This window comes from Salvelinus namaycush, chromosome 17 (genome assembly GCF_016432855.1).
Source record: "Salvelinus namaycush isolate Seneca chromosome 17, SaNama_1.0, whole genome shotgun sequence".
NCBI lineage: Eukaryota > Metazoa > Chordata > Actinopteri > Salmoniformes > Salmonidae > Salvelinus > Salvelinus namaycush.
The window spans coordinates 34,024,277-34,046,450 of NC_052323.1; positions in this window are offsets into that span (position 1 = coordinate 34,024,277).

The window sequence follows — 22,174 nt, forward strand, 5'->3', positions numbered from 1 at the left end:
CCACATCTCACCAATGTAGCCTTCTGAATTGATAAAAAAGGCCTGATATAGAGAGAAAGAAAGAAATACTACTATTTTAACATCTGCTGTCTCAGGTTAATCTTTGAGTTCAACAAGGTTACCCCAATAGCTCTCTCCAGACTCATTATGTCAGACTATAAGATGTTCTCTCCTAATCCTCATCAAAGCCCTGTAAAAGACAGAGCAGAGCAGGGCTCAGCGCAATTAATCCGTTGCTATAGGAGTGGCATGCTAGCTCTCTCTAGCCATGACCCTCAGAGGCCCACTATGCTAGCTCCCCAATATAATATTTGACATTTAAAGTCACTTCCGATTTAAAAAAAAGAAGTTAATTAATAGCATTAAACCACTTAAGGATGACAATGGTGAAATGGTTACAACCACTCTCTTGTGCCAGGGCCAGGGGTTGGTTGTAATGATATACTTGGATGTTGTCATTGACACCATTGGAACAGATTTCAGCATGGTTGAGACACACACATTGGGGCATGTTTCCAGAAGATTAAGGGATGTACTTTTACTTCTGATGGTTTTTATTGACCCACACAGAGACCTAGAGAGAGAGAGGGGGGGAGGCAGAGAGAAATAGAGAAAGGGAGAGAAGGGGAGAGACTGCAATTAAAAGGATTGATATCCATGAAAAGGTCCTTGCTGAGTTGTAAAGGCAGGGGGGGAGAATTTTAAAGCTCTGGGCTTCTGGGGCTGTTTTTGGGCAAGAGGGGTGTGTGTCTGACATTGGAGCATTGGAGGACAAACACAGAGCCACACTCCTTCGGTTGCTTGTGCATAATCTGTCTGTCTGTCTGTCTGTCTGTCTGTCTGTCTGTCTGTCTGTCTGTCTGTCTGTCTGTCTGTCTGTCTGTCTGTCTGTCTGTCTGTCTGTCTGTCTGTCTGTCTGTCTGTCTGTCTGTCTGTCTGTCTGTCTGTCTGTCTGTCTGTCTGTCTGTCTGTCTGTCTCTCTGTCTACTGTATCTCTCTGTCAGCATTTTGGTGTGGTTGATCTGTGTCTCCCTGTACAAAAGAGTGCCACAAATACTGATTACACAACAGGACTGTGGCTGCCTCTCTCTCTCTCTCTCTCTCTCTCTCTCTCTCTCTCTCTCTCTCTCTCTCTCTCTCTCTCTCTCTCTCTCTCTCTCTCTCTCTCTCTCTCTCTCTCTCTGTCTCTCTCTCTCTCTCTCTCTCTCTCTCTCTCTCTCTCTCTCTCTCTCTCTCTCTCTCTCTCTCTCTCTCTCTCTCTCTCTCTCCAATTCAATTTCAGGGCTTTATTGGCATGGGAAACATATGTTAACATTGCAAGTGAAGTGAAGTAGATAATTCACAGTAAACATTACACTCACAGAAGTTCCAAAATAATAAAGACATTTCAAATGTCATATGTCTATATACTGTGCTGTAACGATGTGCACTCGCTCTCTGTCTGTCTCTCTCTCCCCCCCCCCCCCCCTCTCTGTCTCTCCCCCCTTCTCTCCTCCTCTCTCTCCCCTCCCCCTCTCTCTCTTTCTGTCTGTCTGTCTGTCTGTCTGTCTGTCTGTCTGTCTGTCTGTCTGTCTGTCTGTCTGTCTGTCTGTCTGTCTGTCTGTCTGTCTGTCTGTCTGTCTGTCTGTCCTCTCTCTGTCTGTCTCTCTCTCTCCCCTATTTTTCTCTCTCCCCCTCTCTCTCTGTCTGTCTCTCCCCCCTTCTCCCCCCCCTCTCTCTTTCTCTCTCTCTGTCTGTCTGTCTGTCTCTCTCTCTCTCTCTCTCTCTCCCCTCTCTCTCTGTCTGTCTCTCCCCCTTCAACCCCCCCTCTCTCTCACCCTCTCTCTCTGTCTGTCTCTACCCCCTTCTCTCTCCCCCCTCTCTCTCTATCTCTCTCTCTCTCTCTCTCTCTCATCACTATTTCCAAACAGCGTGTTGAAAATAGCAGAAGAAGGCAGATTCACAGTTATTGCTGCCGACCACATTATCACGCGACAGTGTCACTAGGTTTTTTCTAACAATGTTAATATGAGTGTCAGTAAAAATGTAATCGAACTGTATTTTAAGCTATAATTCTTAATTCCCTGTGGGGCTTGGTCAAAAGTAGTGCACTATGTAGGGAATAGGATGCCGATTCGGACACATTCCTAGAGGTGAGCCCTCAGCGGTAGATTTCCACGTCACTAAGACTTCTCCTGGCAGCACAATAATGGCCTAGTGCTTTCTTAATCGAACCTGACCCTGTCCCTAGAAACTCCCTCTTCCAAGAGCAGCTATTTTCTCCCCCCTATTGATGCCCTTGGACTTGACTGTTTTAGACTCACTCCTTCCTGCTGTGTATCCGACTGTGTTCCTATGAAATCCTTTTAAGCATCCTGATAATGAGTCTCACAGCACTTTATATTGTGTATTTCCCTCCATCCTTTACTAACCCAGGAGATGCACAGCAACTACTAAAGAAAGCTACAAGCCCCCACACAATGCCTAGTAGTGATGGGGGAAAAATCTATACAGTTACGTATTTGGATATTATTTTGACGATATATCGTATCTGTCACGCCTGCTCCCGCTTCCCATCTCTGGTGCTTGAGGGCGCCAGGCTGCCCATCATTACGCACACCTGTCACCATCATTACGCGCATCAGCACTCATTGGACTCAACTGGACTCCTTCACTTTGTTGATTGCCCTCCTATATCTGTCTGTTCCCCAGTTTGTTCCCCGTGTCAGCATTGTTGTCGTTATGTGTCCCCTGTCCAGACACTGTCCTTATTAGTTTTATGTTGGTTATTTATTAAATGTTCACTCCCTGTACTTGCTTCTCGTCTCCCAGCGTCTGTCCTCACAGTATCGTACCATTTGGACGATATCGCAATATTATTTTTTGCATTAGTTGGCTGTACCTGCACAAAAACTCCAGTATTTTTCCTTCTTAGCTTGTTCTCCATCTTATTTTTAAATAGGGAGCCAATTTGTTTTCAGCACTTTTATATCACTTTTATTTCTCTCTCGTGTCTCTCTGCAGCAGACATATGGTGGGAAATATCTTTTTAACATCGAATCGCAATAAAATCACAGTACCGAATCGCAATACATTTACAATCGTGAGAATTGTGAGAATCGCAATACATATTGTATCGGCACATAAGTATTGTGATAATATCGAATTGTGTGGTCCCTGCCAATTCCCAGCCTTAATGCCTATCCTGTCAGACAACAGGGCTAGCAGCGAGACCATTGTTCAGTCATGTCCAGATCTATATACACTGAGTAATACCAGATATTATGTAATAGACTGACCAGAGAAATCCAGGTGATGATCCCATATTGATGAAGAGGAGGAGACAGCTTAATGCAATCCCGGTAACGGGATGATATGACAACAGCCAGTGAAAGTGCAGGGCGCCAAATTCAAACAACAGAAATCTCATAATTAAAATTCCTCAAACATACATGTGTCTTATACCATTTTAAAGGTAATCTTGTTGTTAATCCCACGAAAGTGTCCGATTTCAAATAGGCTTTTCAGCAAAAGCACCACAAACAATTATGTTAGGTCACCACCAACACAAAGAAAAATTCAGCCATTTTTCCAGTCAAAGAGAGGAGTCACAAAAAGCACAAATAGAGATAAAATGAATCACTAACCTTTGATGATCTTCATCAGATGACACTCATAGGACTTCATATTACACAATACATATATGTCTTGTTCGATTAAGTTCATATTTATATCCAAAAACCTCCGTTTACATTGGCGCCATGTTCAGAAATGCCTCCAAAATATCTGGAGAAATTGCAGAGAGCCACGTCAAATAACAGAAATACTCATCATAAACTTTGATGAAAGATACATGTTTTACATAGAATTAAAGATACACTTGCTCTTAATGCAACCGCTGTGTCAGATTTCAAAAAGCTTTACGGCAAAACACAATATTCAATAATCCGAAAACTGCCATACAGTTACCCGCCCAAATTGTGCAGTCAACAAACCTCATAAAAAGCATTATAAATCTTCACTTACCTTTGCTGATCTTCGTCGGAATATACTCCCAGGACTCCCACTTCCACAAGAAATGTTCGGTTTTTCAGGAATGTCCATCATCTATGTCCATAATAGCTATTTTTGTCGCGTGTTTGGTATACAAATCCAACGTCAGGAAAGCGCGTTCACTATAACCTGACGAAATGTCCAAAAGTTCTGTAACAGTCCGTAGAAACATGTCAAACGATGTATTGAATCAATCTTCAGAATGTCTCGCTGTAAATCTCGCTGTAAATTCAATGGGAGCTTGGTTGAAAATCTACCAGCCTCAGAAAAAATCCAAACAGGAAGTGGAACTTCTCAGGTTTTTGCCTGCCATATGAGTTCCGTTATACTCACAGACATAATTCAAACAGTTTTAGAAACTTCAGAGTGTTTTCTATCCAATACTCATAATAATATGCATATATTAGCAACTATGACTGAGGAGGAGGCCGTTTACTTTGGGCACCTCTGTGCACCTTTCATCCAAGCTACTCAATACTGCCCCTGCAGCCATAAGAAGTTAAAGAAGGATTTTTAAACCTTGAGACAGATGAGACATGGATTGTGTATGTGTGCCATTCAGAGGGTGAATGGGCAAGACAAAATATTTAAGTGCCTTTGAATGGCGTATGGTAGTAGGTGCCAGGTGCACCGGTTGGAGTGTGTCAAGAACTGCAACGCTGCTGGGTTTTTCACGCTCAACAGTTCCCTGTGTATATCCACCACCCAAGGACATCCATCCAACTTGACACAACTGTGGGAGGCATTGGAGTCAACATGGGCCAGCATCCCCATGGAACTCTTTTGACACTTTGTAGAGTCCATGCCCAACAGATTGAGGCTGTTCTGAGGGCAAAATGGGGTGGAACTCAATTTTAGGAAGGTTCCTAATGTTTTGTCCACTCAGTGTACATACAGAGAGTGCGGCCAGGTTTTAGAATGGCTGCCATGTTGGCGCCTGTATTCTCGAAATGTTGGTGACGTAACAATACTAAAGCGCCTACGATAGTTCCCCGTGAAATGAGCCGCCGTAAACAAGCAAAACAGAGCGACGAATTTAACAGAGGATTTTATTGATTAGCATTGGGGATAATGTGTATCCATGTCTGTACTGTGTTGGGGTGTCAACAATTTGCATATCTGCTTTCACTGGCTATGGAGTAGAAAGTGATTCTCTCAGAACATTCAGGCAGAAACCGCATTGGCTCAACTCTCTATATAGATGGCTCTGGTCATGTCTATTGGCTCCATAGAATTAGAAATTGTATAGGATCTCTATGATTGGCTCATTGGATGATACTGGGTGACTTAGTGCAGTAACACTGGAGGAATGGAACCCTCGACCTCTTATGTTACCAGGGTCACCCAGAGGGTTGCTGGCCAGACAACAACAACAGGATGGCAGCAGATGAGAGGGAAACAGGATGCTTGTCTCGCCAGTCGTTGGCTGATTTGCTTCTGTCTGACATAATGCAGTCAAATCCTCATTAAGTTGTTCTTTAGCACTCTCATTGAGACAGGGATGGTAACATCATGTCTACATGCAACAACGGGATCATTCTGATACAAAGAACAAATAAGTCAAACACACTGTCCCCTGAAAATAAATAGACTGAACAATGTATAGGCCTTGAAGAGGTACTCTTGTATGAGAGTAGTCTACTAGGAGAGAGAAAGAGTGAGTGAGAAAGAGAGTGTGTGTGTGTGTGAGAGAGAGAGAGATAGTAAGAGAGTGCAGGATCCAAGACTTAAGACAATAGATTCTGGGGGTCTGGTTCATGAGGACTAGCTGTCACACATCATTGGCCAACATAATGGCTGTGTGGCAGTGATGGCAGCGGTACAGGGGTATAGGCATGGGGCTCAGCTAAGAGGTGTTTGTACCCCTGCCAGCCTCTCGTCACCCTCCTGACCTGACCGGCGTTGCAATGTTCCCCCCAGGCACCTCTCTGTTGCTTCCCCTCCCTGGATTGCTGAGTCTGCACCAATCAGCCCTCAAAGAGAAGAGGGGGAACAAACAGAGAGAGGAGAGGAAAACAAGAGTTCTCTTTGTGGAGGAGGAGAGGGTCTGAGGAGTACAGGCATTACAGAGCTCCCTCTGCCAGACAGCTGTGAACTGTAGGCCTTGACCAATGCTCTATTCACTGGACTGAGAGTAAAAAGTATTGGCTGATCAGAGAAGTCATGATTGATTTTAAGATTGTCAGAGTAGTGTTTTCAGCACTGGGATTTAGGTGGGATGGGGGAGAGAGAGCAACCTGTTTTATGAACTGTTTGGAACTGATTTTTGCCTGCTTTCAGCTTCGTTTTAAAACCCAAAGAGTATGTCTGAATGAAGTATTTTTTGTCTGCTTATGTTTTCCATAGTTGAGTGTCTATACTGAAGATGGTCAAAAGTAACTCAAAACACCCATTGAGTGATAACTTCTAAACCTAAGCTATTTTGGGTTTCTGGGGCATCGCATTTTCAACTTTTCAGTCTTTTAGAAACCCTTCCAAGTTGATTTTCTGGCAGAAAACAGTAGCTACCCGATCTCTGTGACAGCTCAAATAGATCCCTTCAGTGTTCTTTGCGTTGTTGGAGAAAAATAAATTCAGCAAAGTAGTCAAAGGTTTCTTTTGTCCTGGGCTTGGTGGTATTTCAGCCGTTATACTCTCTCCTTTCTTCATCCTCAATCCAATCTCTTCTCCCTCTATCAAGTCTCCTCTCCTCTCCTCTCCTCTCCTCTCCTCTCCTCTCCTCTCCTCTCCTCTCCTCTCCTCTCCTCTCCTCTCCTCTCCTCTCCTCTCCTCTCCTCTCCTCTCCTCTCCTCTCCTCTCCTCTCCTCTCCTCTCCTCTCCTCTCCTCTCCTCTCCTCTCATTTTCCCTCTCCTCCCTTCTCCTCTCCTCATTCCCGTGCAACAGGGTGATAGATTGATTACAGGATAGGTGTAGAACATGTGGTATTGACTGAGCTGTAATTGCGTTGCAGTAAAAGTGACTGAAGTGCCCACTGATTATATAGTTCTTATTGAGAAATGCATAGCTGACTGATATTGGCGGAGCTTAATCGCACCTGCAGGCATGAAGAGAGGGGGAGAGAGATGAAGAGAGTGAGAAAAGGAGGGAGATATGTAGTGTCAATGGATTTTCAAAGCGAGTGTCAGTGCTTGCCTTGAAATAGCCAGGGTGATTGAGCGTGACATATAACATTTAACTCCTCAGGCGATGATGGTGGCTGTCTACGGCACAACTCTACAAGCCATGTGGAGCCATCCCACTGGGCACAGATGTCAGTTTCAATGTGAGATCAACAAAACATTCACCATGTCATTGGATATAGGTTCAAAGTTGGGTAAAAAAAAGAAATGCCCTTATGTTGATGACTTTTTACAATTCCAATCAGTTTTCCACGTTGATTCAATGTCATCACATATATTTTTTTAGCTGTTGAAATGACATGGAAACAACGTTGATTCAACCAGTTTGTGCCCAGTGGGGTAGTTCTCACCTGGACCTGATGACATCACCCATAACCTATCCGCAGGTACCATGATGTCTAGCTTCCTGTTTTACATTCAACCTCCTCCTCATTATTTTTGCTAACAAAGTGGAGGTAAGTATCTTGTCATTTGGATGTCATGCCCACTCGAGTCAATCTGGTCACACATTATAATTAGCCTACTCTTCCTACAGTTAGAATCTTCTCTCCTCTTTAAATCAGTTTGGATTTAACACCAAGATCAGACACCTGATAGGATCCTCACTCTTCCCGCTAGCTCCCACTGTCTTGTTGTCTGCCATGGGACACCAAGGGAGGTGGGGTCTGTCTGTGATTAGTCTGCCCAGGATTGGGCTCCTCTGCTGGGCTACAGGCCTCCGCTGCTACCCCCGTGGAGCTCCACACAGCAGGATAGGGGATTATACAGGCAGACAGACTGTTGCTGTAATTCCCACTCAAGGATGCGGCTCCAAAGAGGCTTGGAGAGGGCTGGAATTATGGAATTATTGAATGAGGAAATGAAATGGCAATTAGATTAGAAGGCAGATTACATCAGTGTAGTGACTGACTTGTAGAGATGGGTCTGCAGACAGTATCCCTGTCCCATAAGATATGTCCTCAATTGATGCCAACATGCGCTTTCTCTCTCAAACACACACACACACACACACATTGGTGTCAACTGAAATATTAATGAATATTTATCATGTCTGAGGGATGAGCATCTGTCATCTGATTTGTAAACCAACAACATATATGTATTACATTAGACAGAGATGGAAACAATGAGAGAATGACAAACAGAGAGATAGAAAGAGTGGGATAGAGAGAGTGAGAGAGAGAGGAGAGAGAGAGGGGAGTGAGAGAAAGAGTTAGAGAGAGAGAGGTGGCGGGAGAGAGAGAGAGGGAGGACTGAGAGAGAGAGAGAGAGAGAGAAAGAGAGAGAGCGAGCGAGAGAGCGAGAGAGGTAGAGAGGAGTGAGAGAGAGAGAGAGAGAGAGAGCGAGCGAGAGAGCGAGAGAGGTAGAGAGGAGTGAGAGAGAGCAGAATTCCATGATCGTCAGATTACATTATTGTGTTTGACATCCCACTGGGCACACACTGGTGGAGTCAATGTTGTTTGAACATTTCAATGAAATGACGTTGAACCAACGTGGAATAGACATTGAATTAATGTGAGGTGCCCAGTGGGATCTTATGACATATGTCATGTTTTCCATCTTACACACGACTACAGGTTCATGCGTGGTTTCTGTGAACTAGCAATGAGCGTTGACAGTTTTGTTTTTCAATGTCTCCCCTGCCATCCGAATATGTAGTAGGACATATCTCAATCCACATCTGGCTCTGATCAAAAGTAATGCACTATGGGGAATATGCTAGAGCCCTGTTCAAAAGTCACTCTATAGGGAATAGGGTATCATTTGAGACAGAGCCGTAGTTTTCTTGCCTGAAACATGGCACCGTACATCTTTATGATTCACTGAGATCTTATCATGCTATGTGCTGCTGTCTCTGTATGCGGTGTCATATGAAGGAGTCTTCAGGAGTCCATCCGTACTGTATCTCTCCTCTATGATCTTGTCCATCCGTACTGTATCTCTCCTCTATGCTCTTGTCCATCCGCACTGTATCTCTCCTCTCTGTCCTCTTCCTCTCTTTACCTCTCCTCTCCGTCCTCTGCCTCTCTCATTTCCATAACTCTCTTCCGTAGTGATCTCTAATATCTCCATCCTTTTCCTCTCTCCTCTCTCTCTGTCCCCTCTGCCTCTCTCATTTCCATAACTCTCTTCCGTAGTGATCTCTAATATCTCCATCCTTTTCCTCTCTCCTCTCCTCTCCGTCCTCTGCCTCTCTCATTTCCATAACTCTCTTCCGTAGTGATCTCTAATATCTCCATCCTTTTCCTCTCTCCTCTCTCTCTGTCCCCTCTGCCTCTCTCATTTCCATAACTCTCTTCCGTAGTGATCTCTAATATCGCCATCCTTTTCCTCTCTCCTCTCTCTCTGTCCCCTCTGCCTCTCTCATTTCCATAACTCTCTTCCGTAGTGATCTCTAATATCTCCATCCTTTTCCTCTCTCCTCTCTCTCTGTCCCCTCTGCCTCTCTCATTTCCATAACTCTCTTCCGTAGTGATCTCTAATATCTCCATCCTTTTCCTCTCTCCTCTCTCTCTGTCCCCTCTGCCTCTCCTCTATTGATTCTTATCACCTCAATCTCTCTACTTTCCATCATTCCAAGTTACCTCCTCTCTTCCTCTTTTCTTTATGTCCTCCTTCCGTCTCCCTCTCTGACATTGATCCTCTCACCTCATTCTCTCACCTCTCCATTGGAGACTCGGGGAGAGAGAGTTTGACTGACAGGCCTGTTCTCTGTCACCACTGGATACGGTCCCTCCCACCTCCCAGTTGCCAGGGTGATGGATGGGTTCTCCCTGCTGAAACGTTCTGTCTCCATCTCCATCACCTCTCAGTGGAAGAGAGAGTTTAGTTTAGTTTATTAGGATCCTCATTAGCTACTGCACGTGCAGCAGCTACTCTTCCTGGCTGACTACCTGACCACTATGCCTGACACAAAATTGGGAGCCTGTAGGCAGACCTGTCTCACAAGAGAAGGCAGGTTATGTGCACACTGCCCACAAAATGAGGTGGAAACTGAGCTGCACTTTCTAACCTCGTGCCAAATGTACGACCATATTAGAGACACATATTTCCCTCAGATTACACAGACCCACAAATAATTCAAAAACATATCCAAGTTTGATAAACTCCCATATCTATTGGGTGAAATATCACAATGTGCCATCACAGCAGCAAGATTTGTGACCCGTTGCCAGAAGAGAAGGGCAACCAGTGAAGAACAAACACCATTATAAATACAACCCATATTTATGTTTATTTCTTTTCCCTTTTGTACTTTAACTATTTGCACGTCATTACAACACTGTATATAGACATAATATGACATTTGAAATGTCTCTATTCTTTTGGAACTTTTGTGAGTGTAATGTTTACTGTTAATTTATTATTGTTTATTTATCTTTTGTTTATCTATTTCACTTGCTTTGGCAATGTAAACATATGTTTCCCATACTAATGAAGCCCTTTGAATTGAATTGAGAGAGCGAGAGGGGGGCAGGGAGAGAGACTGAATATCTCTCAGACACCACACAATGTGTTCTTCAATTCATGCACCTTAGGCTCTATATTCTCTGTGAGCCTTTGCAGTGAATGTAATGCAGACCAGGGTCTGTTAGGGTCTGTAAGGGCTCGTCACTGACACACAAACATGCAACACCATCACCTCCCTCTGACTCTGAGGATGTTTAGACAGGAGACTGGAGACGCCTGCATCTAGTAAACATCCAGGACGCTTTCATGGACTTATTTCACAACTGTAGAAACTGTACCAAAACAGAACCATGTCTTTCTTCTCATAGGTAACAGAGATGTAGAGAAGTGGTGAGGTGCACAATAATTAGGCTGATGAGTTTCAAGGGCCAGGAGATTGTTCTGAAAATGACCTCGTAAAAAAACACAATTGTCAGTCTCTCCTTTCTGTCTGTTTCTCTGTCATTTTCTCCTTGTCTCTCTCTACTCCCCATCTCCTCTTTCTCCCACTCATCACATTTAGTGTGATGCTATTAGCAAACCTCATCACTCAAACATGCAAGACTCATGATGACACATTAGGCTCATTAGCTCCCAACCAGACGACATCACATGAGATGAAATCATACATGGTTGATGGCCCTTCAATTATGATAATAACCATGGAAACAAACGTTGATATTCTTAGCATCGCCGTAGCTACATAAGAGGACACAGAGGGATCTGTTAGCAGAAAAAGTATTTTATAAACAAAAGTTAAACAAATAAGTTTGCTTTACATAACTTTTTTTGTGTGCACTTTAAAACTAATTTATTTATTTTTTAGGAACTCAGTCGGGGTCTCAATTTACTGATCAGAGGTAGAATAGTCGAATACACAAGATGCAATTTCGATACTTGGTTGTGCATCAGCAATTTTCCTGTTTTTACATGTCACTCACTGACAGTCACTCAATTAGTCCACATTAATATTATAATTTTTTTGATTGGTTAATTTTTATTTGTTTTATTTCACCTTTATTTAACTAGGTAGGCAAGTTGAGAACAAGTTTTCATTTACATTTGCGACCTGGCAAAGATAAAGCAAAGCAGTTCGACACATACAACAACACAGAGTTACACATGGAGTAAAACAAACATACAGTCAATAATACAGTAGAAAAATACATCTATATACAATGTGAGCAAATGAGGTGAGATAAGGGAGGTAAAGGCAAAAAAAGGCCATGGTGGCGAAGTAAATACAATATAGCAAGTAAAACACAGGAATGGTAGATTTGCAGTGGAAGAATGTGCAAAGTAGAGATAGAAATAATGGGATGCAAAGGAGCAAAATAAATAAATAAATAAATAAATACAGTAGGGGGAAGAGGTAGTTGTTTGGGCTAAATTATAGATGGGCTATGTACAGGTGCAGTAATCTGTGAACTGCTCTGACAGCTGGTGCTTAAAGCTAGTGAGGGAGATAAGTGTTTCCAGTTTCAGAGATTTTTGTAGTTCGTTCCAGTCATTGGCAGCAGAGAACTGGAAGGAGAGGCGGCCAAAGGAAGAATTGGTTTTGTGGGTGACTAGAGAGATATACCTGCTGGAGCTAGTGCTACAGGTGGGTGCTGCTATGGTGACCAGCGAGCTGAGATAAGGGGGGACTTTACCTAGCAGGGTTTTGGAGCCAGTGGGTTTGGCGACGAGTATGAAGCAAGGGCCAGCCAACGAAAGCGTACAGGTCGCAGTGGTGGGTAGTATATGGGGCTTTGGTGACAAAACGGATGGCACTGTGATAGACTGCATCCAATTTATTGAGTAGGGTATTGGAGGATATTTTGTAAATGGCATCGCCGTTGTCGAGGATCGGTAGGATGGTCAGTTTTACAAGGGTATGCTTGGCAGCATGAGTGAAGGATGCTTTGTTGCGAAATAGGAAGCCAATTCTAGATTTAACTTTGGATTGGAGATGTTTGATGTGAGTCTGGAAGGAGAGTTTACAGTCTAACCAGACACCTAGGTATTTGTAGTTGTCCACATATTCTAAGTCAGAACCGTCCAGAGTAGTGATGTTGGACGGGCGGGCAGGTGCGGGCAGCGATCGGTTGAAGAGCATGCATTTAGTTTTACTTGTATTTAAGAGCAATTGGAGGCCACGGAAGGAAAGTTGTATGGCATTGAAGCTCGTCTGGAGGGTTGTTAACACAGTGTCCAAAGAAGGGCCAGAAGTATACAGAATGGTGTCGTCTGCGTAGAGGTGGATCAGAGACTCACCAGCAGCAAGAGCGACATCATTGATGTATACAGAGAAAAGAGTCGGTCCAAGAATTGAATCCTGTGGCACCCCGGACAACAGGCCCTCTGATTTGACACACTGAACTCTATCAGAGAAGTAGTTGGTGAACCAGGTGAGGCAATCATTTGAGAAACCAAGGCTATTGAGTCTGCCGATGAGGATGTGGTGATTGACAGAGTCGAAAGCCTTGGCCAGGTCAATGAATATGGCTGCACAGTATTGTTTCTTATCGATGGCGGTTAAGATATCGTTTAGGACCTTGAGCGTGGCTGAGATGCACCCATGACCAGCTCTGAAACCAGATTGCATAGCGGAGAAGGTATGGTGGGATTCAAAATGGTCGGTAATCTGTTTGTTGACTTGGCTTTCGAAGACCTTAGAAAGGCAGGGTAGGATAGATATAGGTCTGTAGCAGTTTGGGTCAAGAGTGTTCCCCCTTTTGAAGAGCGGGATGACCACAGCTGCTTTCCAATCTTTGGGAATCTCAGACGACACGAAGGAGAGGTTGAACAGGCTAGTAATAGGGGTTGCAACAATTTCGGCAGATCATTTTAGAAAGAAAGGGTCCAGATTGTCTAGCCCGGCTGATTTGTAGGGGTCCAGATTTTGCCGCTCTTTCAGAACATCAGCTGACTGGATTTGGGAGAAGGCGAAATGGGGAAGGCTTGGGCAAGTTGCTGTGGGGGGTGCAGTGCTGTTGACCGGGGTAGGGGTAACCAGGTGGAAAGCATGGCCAGCCGTGGAAAAATGCTTTTTGAAATTCTCAATTATAGTGGATTTATCTGTGGTGACAGTGTTTTCTATCCTCAGTGCAGTGGGCAGCTGGGAGGAGGTGTTCTTATTCTCCATGGACTTTACAGTGTCCCTGAACTTTTTGAGTTTGTGTTGCAGGAAGCAAATTTCTGCTTGAAAAAGCCTTGTCTTTTCTAACTGCCAGTGTATATTGGTTTCTAGCTTCCCTGAAAAGTTGCATATCACGGGGGCTGTTCGATGCTAATGCAGAATGCCATAGGATGTTTTTGTGTTGGTTAAGGGCAGTCAGGTCTGGAGAGAACCAAGGGCTATATCTGTTCCTGGTTCTAAATTTCTTTAAGGGGGCATGCTTATTTAAGATGGTGAGGAAGGCATTTAAAAAAAAAAACAGGCATCCTCTACTGATGGGATGAGATCAATATCCTTCCAGGATACCCCGGCCAGGTCGATTAGAAAGGCCTGCTCGCTGAAGTGTTTCAGGGAGCGTTTGACAGTGATGAGTGGAGGTCGTTTGACCGCTGACCCATTACGGATGCAGGCAATGAGGCAGTGATTGCTGAGATCTTGGTTGAAAACAGCAGAGGTGTATTTAGAGGGCAAGTTGGTTAGGATGATATCTATGAGGGTGCCCGTGTTTACGGCTTTGGGGTGGTACCTGGTAGGTTCATTGATAATTTGTGTGAGATTGAGGGCATCAAGCTTAGATTGTAGGATGGCTGGGGTGTTAAGCATGTTCCAGTTTAGATCGCCTAGCAGCACGAGCTCTGAAGATAAATGGGGGGCAATCAGTTCACATATGGTGTCCAGAGCACAGCTGGGGGCAGAGGGTGGTCTATAGCAGGCAGCAACGGTGATAGACTTGTTTTTAGAGAGGTGGATTATTAAAAGTACAATTCAAATTGTTTGGGTACAGACCTGGATAGTAGGACAGCACTCTGCAGGCTATCTTTGCAGTAGATTGCAACACCGCCCCCTTTGCCCGTTCTATCTTGTCTGAAAATGTTGTAGTTAGGGATGGAGATTTCAGAATTTTTGGTGGTCTTCCTAAGCCAGGATTCAGACACGGCTAGAACATCCGGGTTGGCAGAGTGTGCTAAAGCAGTGAATAAAACAAACTTAGGGAGGAGGCTTCTAATGTTAACATGCATGAAACCAAGGCTATTACGGTTACAGAAGTCATCAAAAGAGAGCGCATGGGGAATAGGAGTGGAGCTTAGGCACTGCAGGGCCTGGATTAACCTCTACATCACCAGAGGAAAAGAGGAGGAGTAGGATAAAGGTACGGCTAAAAGCTATGAGAATTGGTCATCTAGAACGTCCGGAACAGAGAGTAAAAGGAGGTTTCTGGGGGTGATAAAATAGCTTCAAGGTATAATGTACAGACAAAGGTATGGTAGGATGTGAATACAGTGGAGGTAAACCTAGGTATTGAGTGATGATGAGAGAGATATTGTCTCTAGAAACATCATTGAAACCAGGTGATGTCATCGCATGTGTGGGTGGTAGAACTGAAAGGTTGGATAAGGTATAATGAGCAGGGCTAGAGGCTTTACAGTGAAATAAGCCAATAAACACTAACCAGAACAGCAATGGACAAGGCATTAAGGAGAGGCATGCTTAGTCGAGTGATCATAAGGGTCCAGTGAGTAGTGAGGTTGGTTGGGGTAACGGCGATTCAGACAGCTAGCCGGGCCATCGGTAGCAAGCTGGCATAGGATCGAGGTCTGTTTTTAGCCACCTCGTACGTTTCCGTCGGTAGATTAGTGGGGTTCCGTGTGGTAGAGGGGATCAATCCAATTGGCAAAATAGATTTAGTTATAGTGACCCAAGAACAATTGTCCGATAGACCTATTCAGATAGCAGCCGATAAGACAGCTAACGATTAGTGGGCCGCAGATGGGTGTTCAGGTAACGTCGCGACGGAGAGGCCAGTTGGATAACTCCCTTGGACAGATAACGTCGGTAGTCCAGTTGTGAAGGCCCGGTGGGGCTCCGCATCGGCAGTAAAACGGGTCCGGATAGGTGATTGTAGCCCAGGAGTGGCTGATGGAACTCTTCAGCTGGCAAGCTCTGGAATAATTGATGTTTGCTCCGGGACCGACGTAAGACAATAGTCACTCGGATAGCAGCTAGCCAGCTGCGAGATCCAGGTGTAAATGTCAAGAGCTTGCGGTTGAAATCCGGAGATATGGAGAGAAAATAGGTCCTGTATGCTCTGGTCTGAGTCGCGTTGTACAAAACTGGAGATAGCTTTTCGAGCTAAAGGATAGCTGATGACCATCAACCGTGGTTAGCTGAATACTAGCATTCGCGTGAAACTGAAAGCGCGAACCACTGCTTTTAATCAGGGCAAGGTGACCGGAAACATGACCGAATACAAACAGTGTAGCTATTCCCTCCGCAAGGCAATCAAACAGGCTAAGTGCCAGTATAGAGACAAAGTAGAGTCGCAATTCAACAGCTCAGACACAAGAGGTATGTGGCAGGGTCTACAGTCAATCACGGATTACAAAAAGAAAACCAGCCCCGTCGCGGACCAGGATGTCTTGCTCCCAGACAGACTAAATAACTTTTTTGCTCGCTTTGAGGACAATACAGTGCCACTGACACGGCCCGCTACCAAAACCTGCGGGCTCTCCTTCACTGCAGCCGAGGTAGGTAAAACATTTAAACGTGTTAAACCTCGCAAGGCTGCAGGCCCAGACGGCATTCCCAGCCGCGTCCTCAGAGCATGCGCAGACCAGCTGGCTGGTGTGTTTAAGGACATATTCAATCAATCCTTATCCCAGTCTGCTGTTCCCACATGCTTCAAGAGGGCCACCATTGTTCCTGTTCCCAAGAAAGCTAAGGTAACTGAGCTAAACGACTACCGCCCCGTAGCACTCACTTCCGTCATCATGAAGTGCGTTGAGAGACTAGTCAAGGACCAATTCACCTCCACCCTACCTGACACCCTAGACCCACTCCGATTTGCTTACCGACCCAATAGGTCCACAGACGACGCAATCGCAACCACACTGCACACTGCACTAACCCATCTGGACAAGAGGAATACCTATGTGAGAATGCTGTTCATCGACTACAGCTCAGCATTTAACACCATAGTACCCTCCAAACTCGTCATCAAGCTCGAGACCCTGGGTCTCGACTCCGCCCTGCGCAACTGGGTCCTGGACTTCCTGACGGGCAGCCCCCAGGTGGTGAGGGTAGGTAACAACATCTCCACCCCGCTGATCCTAAACACTGGGGCCCCACAAGGGTGCGTTCTGAGCCCTCTCCTGTACTCCCTGTTCACCCACGACTGCGTGGCCATGCACGCCTCCAACTCAATCATCAAGTTTGCGGACGACACTACAGTGGTAAGCTTGAATACCAACAACGACGAGACGGCCTTCAGGGAGGAGGTGAGGGCCCTCGGAGTGTGGTGTCAGGAAAATAACCTCACACTCAACGTCAACAAAACAAAGGAGATGATTGTGGACTTCATGAAACAGCAGAGGGAGCACCCCCCTATCCACATCGCTGGGACAGTAGTGGAGAAGGTGGAAAGTTTTAAGTTCCTCGGTGTACACATCACGGACAAACTGAATTGGTCCACCCACACAGACAGTGTTGTGAAGAAGGCGCAGCAGCGCCTCTTCAACCTCAGGAGGCTGAAGAAATTCGGCTTGTCACCAAAAGCACTGACAAACTTCTACAGATGCACAATCGAGAGCATCCTGTCGGGCTGTATCACCGCCTGGTACGGGAACTGCTCCGCCCACAACCGTAAGGCTCTCCAGAGGGTAGTGAGGTCTGCACAACGCATCACCGGGGGCAAACTACCTGCCCTCCAGGACACCTACACCACCCGATGTCACAGGAAGGCCATAAAGATCATCAAGGACAACAACCACCCGAGCCACTGCCTGTTCACCCCGCTATCATCCAGAAGGCGAGGTCAGTACAGGTGCATCAAAGCAGGGACCGAGAGACTGAAAAACAGCTTCTATCTCAAGGCCATTAGACTGTTAAAGAGCCACCACTAACATTTAGTGGCCGCTGCCAACATACTGACTCAACTCCAGCCACTTTAATAATGGGAATTGATGGAAATGATGTAAAAATGTATCACTAGCCACTTTAAACAATGCCACTTAATATAATGTTTACACACCCTACATTACTCATCTCATATGTATATGTATATACTGTACTCTATATCATCTACTGCATCTTGCCATCTTTATGTAATACATGTATCACTAGCCACTTTAAACTATGCCACTTTATGTTTATATACCTTACATTACTCATCTCATATGTATATACTGTACTCTATACCATTTACTGCATCTTGCCTATGCCGTTCTGTACCATCACTCATTCATATATCTTTATGTACATATTCTTTATCCCTTTACACTTGTGTGTATAAGGTAGTAGTTGTGGAATTGTTAGGTTAGATTACTTGTTGGTTATTACTGCATTGTCGGAACTAGAAGCACAAGCATTTCGCTACACTCGCATTAACATCTGCTAACCATGTGTATGTGACAAATAAAATTTGATTTGATTTGATAATAACGTTAGCCAGTAAACTGGCTAGCTTCTTCCTAGCTTCTGGTTAGCTTCTGGCTAGCTTCTGGTTAGCTTCTGGCTAGCTTCTGGTTAGCTTCTGGCTAGCTTTTGGTTAGCTTCTGGCTAGCTTCTGGTTAGCTTCTGGCTAGCTTCTGGCTAGCTACTATTGTGGATTTCAGATTTGATGTAAATAATACTTTCTTTTTTTTAAATTGGTGAGGCGGGTTGCAGGAGAGTGTTTTGAAGTTGAGTTTTTGGAAAAGAAAATATTAAAAAGATATGCGAAGAAAGATGTAAATATATATACACTGCTCAAAAAAATAAAGGGAACACTTAAACAACACAATGTAACTCCAAGTCAATCACACTTCTGTGAAATCAAACTGTCCACTTAGGAAGCAACACTGATTGACAATGAATTTCACATGCTGTTGTGCAAATGGAATAGACAAAAGGTGGAAATTATAGGCAATTAGCAAGACACCCCCAATAAAGGAGTGGTTCTGCAGGTGGTGACCACAGACCACTTCTCAGTTCCTATGCTTCCTGGCTGATGTTTTGGTCACTTTTGAATGCTGGCGGTGCTTTCACTCTAGTGGTAGCATGAGACGGAGTCTACAACCCACACAAGTGGCTCAGGTAGTGCAGCTCATCCAGGATGGCACATCAATGCGAGCTGTGGCAAGAAGGTTTGCTGTGTCTGTCAGCGTAGTGTCCAGAGCATGGAGGCGCTACCAGGAGACAGGCCAGTACATCAGGAGACGTGGAGGAGGCCGTAGGAGGGCAACAACCCAGCAGCAGGACCGCTACCTCCGCCTTTGTGCAAGGAGGATTAGGAGGAGCACTGCCAGAGCCCTGCAAAATGACCTCCAGCAGGCCACAAATGTGCATGTGTCTGCTCAAACGGTCAGAAACAGACTCCATGAGGGTGGTATGAGGGCCCGACGTCCACAGGTGGGGGTTGTGCTTACAGCCCAACACCGTGCTGGACGTTTGGCATTTGCCAGAGAACACCAAGATTGGCAAATCCGCCACTGGCGCCCTGTGCTCTTCACAGATGAAAGCAGGTTCACACGCACATGTGATAGACGTGACAGAGTCTGGAGACGCCGTGGAGAACGTTCTGCTGCCTGCAACATCCTCCAGCATGACCGGTTTGGCGGTGGGTCAGTCATGGTGTGGGGTGGCATTTCTTTGGGGGGCCGCACAGCCCTCCATGTGCTCGCCAGAGGTAGCCTGACTGCCATTAGGTACCGAGATGAGATCCTCAGACCCCTTGTGAGACCATATGCTGGTGCGGTTGGCCCTGGGTTCTTTCTAATGCAAGACAATGCTAGACCTCATGTGGCTGGAGTGTGTCAGCAGTTCCTGCAAGAGGAAGGCATTGATGCTATGGACTGGCCCGCCCGTTCCCCAGAGCTGAATCCAATTGAGCACATCTGGGACAACATGTCTCGCTCCATCCACCTACGCCACGTTGCACCACAGACTGTCCAGGAGTTGGCGGATGCTTTAGTCCAGGTCTGGGAGGAGATCCCTCAGGAGACCATCCGCCACCTCATCAGGAGCATGCCCAGGCGTTGTAGGGAGGTCATACAGGCACATGGAGGCCACACACACTACTGAGCCTCATTTTGACTTGTTTTAAGGACATTACATCAAAGTTGGATCAGCCTGTAGTGTGGTTTTCCACTTTAATTTTGAGTGTGACTCCAAATCCAGACCTCCATGGGTTGATAAATTTGATTTCCATTGATAATTTTTGTGTGATTTTGTAGTCAGCACATTCAACTATGTAAAGAAAAAAGTATTTAATAAGAATGTTTCATTCATTCAGATCTAGGATGTGTTATTTTAGTGTTACCTTTATTTTTTTGAGCAGTGTATATACACGGGACACGACAAGACGAGGACAAAGGACGTCTGACTGCTATGCCATCTTGGTATGAATTAGTCTAGTTAGTCTAGACAGCTAACTAAACTTGAAGTATTCATGGCCAAATTATGGACAGGACATGTGCCCAGGGGCCCTGACCTCCAGGGGACACCCATTGATTTTGTTAGTCACTTTCACTCAGATATAATATTGACATGGCATACGTAATGGAAAAATGTGTATAATTTCAGGAAATTAGCTGTACGACTGCACAACAATTGTTTTTATGTAAAGCAAACGTGTTTGTTTACCTTTTGTTTATAAAAAAATTGTCATGCTAACAGATCCCTAGGTATAACATTATAGTTTTTTATCCCGGAGCTGAGTTAATGTGAGTTAATGTGAGTTAATGTGTAGTGACTAATTGTATAGCTAACAGGCTATGTGTTTGTAGATTATCTGAGCTGAAAGAAGCTACATCAACCAATGTGATAATGGCTGGGGTCATTTTGGCTTGCTGTTGCTGTTCTCTTAATAGCATTTTAGAGTTTTTAAATTATCATGGCTATGAATGGGTTATACTGTAGCATCCAAGAAATTCAATGAGGTCATGTGGGAGTCAGTGAGTTTAGCACCCTCAATGTCCTTACACGTCTGCACATAGCTAACACATGTAATCATAGGCCTTGTCTGCTCTGAATGAGTTATAGCATTCAAGATAAGCATTGGACCAGGTGTGCTGAGAACGATTCACACGCACACACCGCCAGGTTAATTTACAGTAGCCAAAAGAGTGCTGTAGTCTCCTAGCAGGTGTGTGAGTAGTCAGGTCTGGATCTGGGGTTGGTGTGAGGAGTCAGGTCTGGGGTTGGTGTGAGTAGTCAGGTCGGGTTGGTGTGAGTAGTCAGGTCTGGGGTTGGTGTGAGTAGTCAGGTCTGGTTCTGGGGTTGGTGTGAGTAGTCAGTTCAGGGGTTGGTGTGAGTAGTCAGGTCTGGTTCTGGGGTTGGTGTGAGTAGTCAGGTCCGGGGTTGGTGTGAGTAGTCAGGTCTGGTTCTGGGTTTGGTGTGAGTAGTCAGGTCTGGTTCTGGGGTTGGTGTGAGTAGTCAGGTCTGGTTCTGGGGTTGGTGTGAGTAGTCAGGTCTGGGGTTGGTGTGAGTAGTCAGGTCTGGTTCTGGGGTTGGTGTGAGTAGTCAGGTCTGGGGTTGGTGTGAGTAGTCAGGTCTGGGGTTGGTGTGAGTAGTCAGGTCTGGGGTTGGTGTGAGTAGTCAGGTCTGGGGTTGGTGTGAGTAGTCAGTTCTGGGGTTGGTGTGAGTAGTCAGGTCTGGGTCTGGGGTTGGTGTGAGTAGTCAGGTCTGGGTCTGGGGTTGGTGTGAGTAGTCAGGTCTGGGTCTGGGGTTGGTGTGAGGAGTCAGGTCTGGTTCTGGGGTTGGTGTGAGTAGTCAGGTCTGGTTCTGGGGTTGGTGTGAGTAGTCAGGTCTGGTTCTGGGGTTGGTGTGAGTAGTCAGGTCTGGGGTTGGTGTGAGTAGCCAGGTCTGGTTCTGGGGTTGGTGTGAGTAGTCAGGTCTGGGGTTGGTGTGAGTAGCCAGGTCTGGTTCTGGGGTTGGTGTGAGTAGTCAGGTCTGGGGTTGGTGTGAGTAGTCAGGTCTGGTTCTGGGGTTGGTGTGAGTAGTCAGGTCTGGTTCTGGGGTTGGTGTGAGTAGTCAGGTCTGGGTCTGGTGTGAGTAGTCAGGTCTGGGGTTGGTGTGAGTAGTCAGGTCTGGGTCTGGTGTGAGTAGTCAGGTCTGGGGTTGGTGTGAGTAGTCAGGTCTGGTTCTGGGGTTGGTGTAAGTAGTCAGGTTTGGGTCTGGGGTTGGTGTGAGTAGTCAGGTCTGGGGTTGGTGTGAGTAGTCAGGTCTGGGGTTGGTGTGAGTAGTCAGGTCTGAGGTTGGTGTGAGTAGTCAGGTCTGGGGTTGGTGTGAGTAGTCAGGTCTGAGGTTGGTGTGAGTAGTCAGGTCTGAGGTTGGTGTGAGTAGTCAGGTCTGGGGTTGGTGTGAGTAGTCAGGTCTGGGGTTGGTGTGAGTAGTCAGGTCTGGGGTTGGTGTGAGTAGTCAGGTCTGGGGTTGGTG